The sequence below is a fragment of the Musa acuminata genome, chromosome BXJ3-2, assembly GCF_036884655.1.
Source record: "Musa acuminata AAA Group cultivar baxijiao chromosome BXJ3-2, Cavendish_Baxijiao_AAA, whole genome shotgun sequence".
NCBI classification, from domain to species: domain Eukaryota; kingdom Viridiplantae; phylum Streptophyta; class Magnoliopsida; order Zingiberales; family Musaceae; genus Musa; species Musa acuminata.
The window spans coordinates 15,244,143-15,252,206 of record NC_088350.1 but is presented as its reverse complement, the minus strand read 5'-3'; positions in this window follow the sequence as shown (position 1 = coordinate 15,252,206).

Here is an 8,064-nt window from a genome sequence, read left to right as displayed (position 1 = left end):
CCCATTTAGCTTTGGGTCCCTCATGATTAGACTTATCCATCTTGATTTTTAGCATTAAGTCATTCATGATTCCTTTAGGAACCCAAACTAATATATGCTAGCTATAAATTTTGAATTAACATTTATAAGCAAAATGACCATGTTTACCACAAAAATTACACTTAATTTTTGGGGTAACATGCAATATGGATCCTTTAACAAAAGTAGTTAGCTTTTTTTTGAGTGTTACTCACAAAGCCGATTCATTCCTTTCTACGAATATGACCCTTATTGGCAAGAATCATGTTTAATGATTTATTACCAATTTTAAATTTTTTTAAAGTTTATTGTAATACTATATTTTCTTTCTTAAGTAAATCTAACTCTACACACTTAATATAAGGAGTTAACAAGCATTTATTATACTCATTTTTAAAAATTTTAAATTTATTAGAGAGACAAGCATGATCCTTTTTGAGCAATTTATATTTTTTTACCAACTAATTTAAAATCATCAAACAAATCATGAAATGCATCAAGTAATTTATTCTAAGGTAAAGGGGTTTCGATTGAGTCACTTACCTCGTCGTTGAGAGCCATCAAAGCGTAGTTCATCATTTCGTCTTCATTGGTTTAGTCTTCGTCTTCGGATGATTTATCCCAAGTTACTTTGAGTGCTTTCTTCTTATTTGATAGCTTCTTCTTTAGTTGAAGACATTCACTTTTGAAGTGTCCTGACTTCTTGCATTCATGACGGATGATTGTATCATTTTTAAGTTTATTTTTATTCTTAGTGTTTTGTTTTATGAATTTTTAAAATTTTCTTATGAGGAGTTCAAAGTCATCATCATCACTTGAGCTTTTGCTCGAGCGGTCTTCTTTTATTCTTAGTATCATATTCTTCTTATTTTTTGGAAGGTTGTACTTATATTTGTCACGTGCCATAAAAGTCATTTCATAGGTCATTAATGACCCTATGAGTTCTTTAAGAGGAAAATAGTTCAAATCCTTTGCTTCTTGAATAGTAATTATTTTTGGATCATAATTTTTAAGAAGAAATTGTAAAATTTGATTAACAAGTTTAAAATTGTTAGGATCGGAGCGGCACTAAGAGGGGGGGGTGAATTAGTGCAGCGGATTAAAACGTTGATTTTAACAAAATCTTTCATACGTTAAGAACGAAACTTGAGAAATTTAACTTGAAGGCGTATTCTTAAAGTTGCGCAGCAAGAGTAATAAGGAACTAAAGCAGTAAGAAGATTTGCAGTAATGTAAATGACAATAATAAAGAGCAAACCAGAGATTACGCCGATTTTTAGAGTGGTTCGGTCAAATGACCTACTCCACTTGCGAGGCCCCTCTTCGATGAGCCTCCCACCTTCCACTAGCAAGTCTCTTGAAATGGAAGGGTAAACACCCCTCTTACAACCTTTTACAAGCAGCTCAACCTCTTACAAATTTTCAATAAGAAAGAAGGAGGAGAACTCTCTAGCAAATTGAAAACAAGACTTGCTAAGACTTTCTAAGACTTTTCTCTCAATCAAAATGCTTCTCAAAAGTTGTAACCTCAGCTGAGATTTGAGGGGTATTTATAGGCCTCAAGAGGATTCAAATTTTGGGCTCCAAAATTTGAATTCTCTTAGAGTTCCCGGTGCTAGCGGTTCCACCGCCCAGCCAGGCGGTGCCACCGCCCAACGCTCGGGTGCTGGACGGTGCAACCGCCCAGCCAAGGAGGTGTCACCGCCCAGCACTCGGGTGCTGGGCGGTGCCACCGCCTACAGTGTTTTCAGCCCGACTACAGTGTTTTCAGCCACTAGTTGGGCTTCAATCTTGGCTCTCTAGTTCGCTGGTTTAGCTTAATTTTTAGCCTAAACCAACTCTGACTTTGGGCCCAGTTGGCCCCTAACCAGGATATAGGATTATCTCTTAATCCTAATCCTAATTACAAGTGGACTACATAACCAAAACACGTCCTAAGCAAATTTTCAACCGCGAACGTCGAGTCTTGTTCTGGCGAGCTTTCCGACGAACTTTCTGCCGACGGGCTTCTAGCAAGCTCCCGAACTTGTGATGACTTTAATGAGTAGCCGAGCCTTCTCGGTGATCTCCGTGAACCTCCGACGATCTCTTCGGCGAACTTCCGAAAATTCCGACAGGTTCCCGATTTCTTCTCGGTTGGTTCTGGCAGCATCTCCGACGATTCTTCGGACTCTTAAACGTCCATCGAACTTGACTCCGGTATTCTCGCTTTGTGTTTTCTGGTTATCGTAGTTAATCCTGCACACTTAACTCAATAATATGGATTAGATCAAATAACCCATCAATTGATTTTATCATCAAAATCCGAGATTCAACAATCTCCCCCTTTTTGATGATGACAATCAATTGATGACGGAGTTAAACGTAACTCCCCCTATCTAAATGCCATATTATGAGAAGATAAAACACTTGAATTTCATCATTGAATTCAAGTATAAACCGATAAGCTCTAACCGTAGAACTTATCGTTATTCTCATTAAGCATAATGTAAATGCGAAACTTTGATGAAAATCTTTTTCAAGTCGAAAGATAAGAGACAAATTTTACTATGACAAGAGATAAAGATTTTCAACTTGAATTGCATGATTATACATTTTAGACATGCATTCAATATGATCAATCAATCTTACGATATTTTCAAGGATTTTGCAAGGCATATAAGATAATCATCGATCGATCACTTTTCTCAAGGATTTTGCAATTCATATTTTGTCATGCTATTAAGAATGATATAAGTCATCACTTTTCTCCCCCTTTGTCATCAACAAAAAGGAAAATGAGACTTGAAGCACATATTTTGTCATACAACGATTTTATCATTGAAAATTAAGTATGCAAAAATATTTACGCAGAGTTCATTTTAGAGGAAAATTCAGCATGCATTCATATTATCTAATCTCTTCTTTCTATGAATAACAGAAATTGTAGATGTATATAAGAGAGAGATTGGGATAAAAAAAAATTCAAGTAGTAATTTCACGAAGTCAAGATCATAATTCGAATACAAACTCATTCAAATCGTCAAATTAATGAAAATCTCAACATTACTTTTTAAACATCACATAAGGCATTTAAAGAATTTTTGAAACATAGGAGAATGATTAATTTAAGCATACAATGTTTCAATCAAATTCAAGTCATGAATGCCAATACTTTCATATTTGTAAGTATCAATTCATGAATGCCAAAAGATATTATTTGTGATTCCAATTTTGCAAGATCAAGATTATGATTTAGATAAAACTTATTTAAATCAAATCGCTAACTTGAAATTCATAATCAAGTCATCAAAGTCGATTTCGAGATTTCACAACATGTCATATGGAATTTGAAGGAGAATGAGAGACGGAAAGAAGATGAAAAACTTTACGGAAAATCCAATCAAACAAGTTTATTATTTAGGGACAATTTAACATACCTAATTCCCTTCTAATGAATTCAAATTGGTCTTCATTCAAGGCTTTTGTGAATATATCTGCTAATTGATGCTTTGTGTCAATGAATTCTAGAACAACATTATTGTTAAGGACATGATCGCGTATGAAATGATGCCTAACGTCGATGTGCTTAGTTCTAGAATGCTGAATTGGATTTTTAGTAAGACATATGGCACTAGTATTATCACATTTTATGGGAATATTTTTAAAGTGAATTCCATAGTCTTCTAATGTATTTTTCATCCAAATGACTTGTGCACAACATGCACTTGCAGCAATGTATTCGGCTTCCGCCGTAGATAGTGCGACTGAATTTTGTTTCTTGGAAGTCCAAGAAACAAGTGCATGTCCTAAAAATTGGCATATTCCGGATGTACTTTTTCTATCTATCCTGCATCCGCCAAAATCGGCATCTGCATAAGCTATTAGATCGAATTTTTCAGATTTTGGATATCACAATCCTAAATTTGGAGTTCCTTTAAGATATCTAAATATTCTTTTAACACTCTTAAGATGACATAATTTAGGATTAGATTGAAACCTAGCGCAAAGTCCTACACTAAACATAATATTCGGTCTAGTCGCAGTGAGATAGAGTAGACTACCTATCATTCCCCTATATGTTTTTTGATCGAAACTTTCACCATTTTCATCCATATCTAACTTAGTCGCAGTACTCATAGGGGTGTTTATTGCTTTTGAACTATCCATGTTAAATCGTTTTAACAATTCTAATGTATATTTGGATTGGTTAAGAAATATACCATCACTAAGTTGTTTGATTTGTAATCCCAAAAAGAAAGTTAATTCACCTATTAAACTCATTTCAAATTCAAGACTCATACATTTGGCAAATGATTCACATAGTGATTCATCCGAAGAGCCAAACACAATATCGTCAACATAAATTTGCACAATAAGAAAATTATTTTCAAAATGTTTAATAAACAATGTAGTATCAACCTTGCCTTTGGTAAAATTATTTAAAATAAGAAAGGAACTAAGCCTTTCATACCAAGCTCTAGGAGCTTGTTTTAAGCCATAGAGAGCTTTAGTCAATTTGAATACATGATTAGGAAGAAGAGAATTTTCAAATCCAGGAGGTTGTTCGACAAATACTTCTTCGGAAATAAAGCCATTCAAGAAAGCACTTTTAACATCCATTTGAAATAGTTTAAAATTATTACTACTAGCATAGGCAAGGAGCATCCTTATGGCTTCTAATCGAGCCACGGGAGCGAAGGTTTCTTCGTAATCGATACCTTCTTCTTGGTTGAAACCTTTGGCCACTAATCTAGCCTTGTTTCTAACCACGATACCATTTTCGTCTTGCTTGTTTCTAAAGACCCACTTAGTACCTATGACTAAGTGGTCACTTGGTCTAGGAACAAGCTTCCATACCTCATTCCTCTCAAATTGGTTCAATTCTTCTTGCATTGCAATGATCCAAAAATCATCTTTTAAGGCTTCGTCAATGCATTTAGGTTCAATTTGAGAAAGGAAAGCGGCATTAGCACAGAAATTTTTGAAAGAAGAACGAGTTTGAACCCCTTTTGATGTATCTCCTATAATTTGCTCTTTTGGATGAGCATCTACATACTTCCATTCTTTTGGTAAAGAAATTTCGGAAGAAGATGCATTCAAATGGCTATTTTGAGGAGAGGGTTCATTTAAATTCAAATTATCAAAACCAAGATCATCATCAAAATTATTTTTCTTTAAATCGAAAATTTCATTAAAAACTACATGAATAGACTCTTCAATTACTAAAGTTCTTTTATTAAAAACCCGAAAAGCTTTAGAAACGGAAGAGTAACCAAGAAAGATGCCTTCATCGGATTTAGCATCAAATTTTCCTAAAGCATCCCTTTCATTTAAAATAAAGCATTTACAACCAAAAACTTTAATATAGGAGATGTTTGGTTTTTTGTTATTCCATAATTCATAGGGAGTTTTGGATAAGGATGGTCTTATTAGAACTCTATTCATGATGTAGCAAGCCGTATTTACGGCTTCGGCCCAAAAGTACTTAGGTAAACTATGTTCATTCAACATAGTTCTTGCCATTTCTTGTAGGTTTCTATTTTTCCTTTCAACTACTCCATTTTGTTGAGGATTTCTTGGAGTTGAGAAGTTGTGATTGTACCCATTACTTTCGCAAAAATTTTGAAAGTCACGATTTTGGAATTCACCGCCGTGATCACTCCGAATTGATGAAATCATGAAGCCTTTTTCGTTTTGAGTGAGTTTACAAAATTTAGAGAAACACTTGAAGCAATCACTTTTGTGAGCTAAGAAATAGGTCCAAGTGTATTTAGAGTAGTCATCCTCAATCACAAAAGCATATTTGCTTCCACCTAGACTTGTTATATCAATTGGTCCAAATAAGTCCAAATGGATCAATTGTAATGGTCTAGTAGTGCTAATTTGATTTTTTGGTTTGAAGCTTGTTTTTATTTGTTTGCCTAGTTGACATGCATCGCATACTTTGTCCTTAATAAACTTTATATTTGGAATTCCTCGTACTAATTCTTGAGATGAGATCTTAGATATTGTTTTCATGCTTGCATGGCCTAATCTCCTATGCCAAAGCCAAGCATCATCATTTACGGCGGAGAAGCACATTTCATTACTTAGTTCATCAAGATTGATGGTATAGACATTATTTTGTTTTAAAGCAATCATAGTCATGTTATGATTTGGTTTTTCAATAATGCACATATTTGATTCAAATCTAACGATGTAACCTTTATCGCATAGTTGACTAATACTCAAGAGATTATGTTTCAATCCATCAACTAGTAAGACATCATCAATGGAAAAATTAAATTTGTTACCAATAGTTCCCTTGCCAATGATTTTGCCCTTGTTGTCTCCGAAGGTAACGTACCATTCTTCTTTGCTAGTGAGCATAGAGAAATGAGATGGATCTCCAGTCATATGTCTTGAGCATCCACTATCGAGATACTATCTCTTGCTCCTAGCTTGTGGGTTTGTCTACAAAAGAGGATGATTTTTAGGTACCCATTTGATTTTGGGTGCCTCAAAAATTGACCCACTAACTTTGTTATTTATGATTGAATTCTTTATAGTTCCTTTAGGAACCCATATTAATTTTTGTGAACTAATTTTCCTAAATGGGCATTTGTAGGCAATATGTCCGGATTTGCAACAAAAGTTGCATTTCATATAAGAGGAAACATGTAATGTAGGTCCTTTTATGAAAGTGGTAGGATTTTGATGTAATCCTTTTACAAATCCAATTCCATTTCTATTTGCGATGTGACCCTTGTGTGCAAGGATCATATCTAATCCTTTGCTACCAACCTTAAACTTGTTTAAGGTTTCCTTAAGAAGCAAATTTTCATTTTTTATTGCTTCTAAGTGCTCACACTCAGAGCATGGAGGAGTTTGAAGACTATCAAACTTATCTTGTAGCAAAGCATGCTCTTTCTTTAAGATACTTAACTTCTTGCTAACAGTTCTACATTCATCAAATAATTCATGAAAAGCGATAGATAGTTCTTCAAAAGATAAGTCTTCATTAAATAAATCACATTCCTCTTCTCCTAACGCCATTAGCGCGTAATGAGCAACTTGCTCGGTGTTGGACTCCTCTTCTTCGGATGCGCTTGAATCATCCCACGTTGCCTTGAATGCCTTCTTCTTTGATGTTCTTTTTTTGGCTTGAGGACAATCGTTCTTATATTGTCCCGGTTTTTTGCATTCATAGCAAATCACTTGGTCCTTCTTTTGTTCAAATTTATTTTTTGTATTATTTTTAAATCTGTTCTTTCTTAAATATTTTTTAAACTTTTGAGTCAAAAGTGCAATGTCATTGTCACTGTCCTCATCACTTGATGTTCCTTTCAAGTGGTCTTCTTGTGATTTGAGTGCCATATCCTTCCTGTTCTTTGGAAGGGGGTTCTCGAGTTCGTCATGAGCTTGACATGTCATTTCGTAGGTCATTAGAGACCCAATGAGTTCTTTAAGAGGGAATGCTTTAAGGTCTTTGGCCTCTTGAATGGCCGTAACTTTTGGATCCCAACTTTTAGGGAGAGATCTTAAGATTTTAGTTACTAGTTCAAAGTTAGTAAAATCTTTACCAAGAGCTTTGAGTCCATTGATGACATCCGTAAACCGGGTGTACATGTCTCCGATGGACTCACTTGGTTTCATTCGGAAAAGTTCGTAAGAGTGCACAAGGATGTTGATTTTGGACTCTTTCACTCGGCTAGTGCCTTCATGAGTGACCTTAAGAGTTCTCCAAATATCAAAAGCCGAATCACACATTGAAACACGATTAAATTCGTTTTTGTCTAGTGCACAAAACAAGGCATTCATAGCCTTTGCATTTAAAGCAAAAACCTTCTTCTCCGATTCATCCCATTCGCTCATCGGAAGAGAAGATTTTTGAAATCCATTCTCGACAATAGACCAAAGCTCAAAGTCCATAGAAATGAGGAAGATTCTCATGCGAGTCTTCCAATATGTGTAATCCGACCCATTAAACAAAGGTGGTCGTGCAATAGAATGGCCCTCTTGCATGCCGGAGTAAGCCATCTCTCTTGGGTATTAAACCAAATATGAGAGATAACCTTGCTCTGA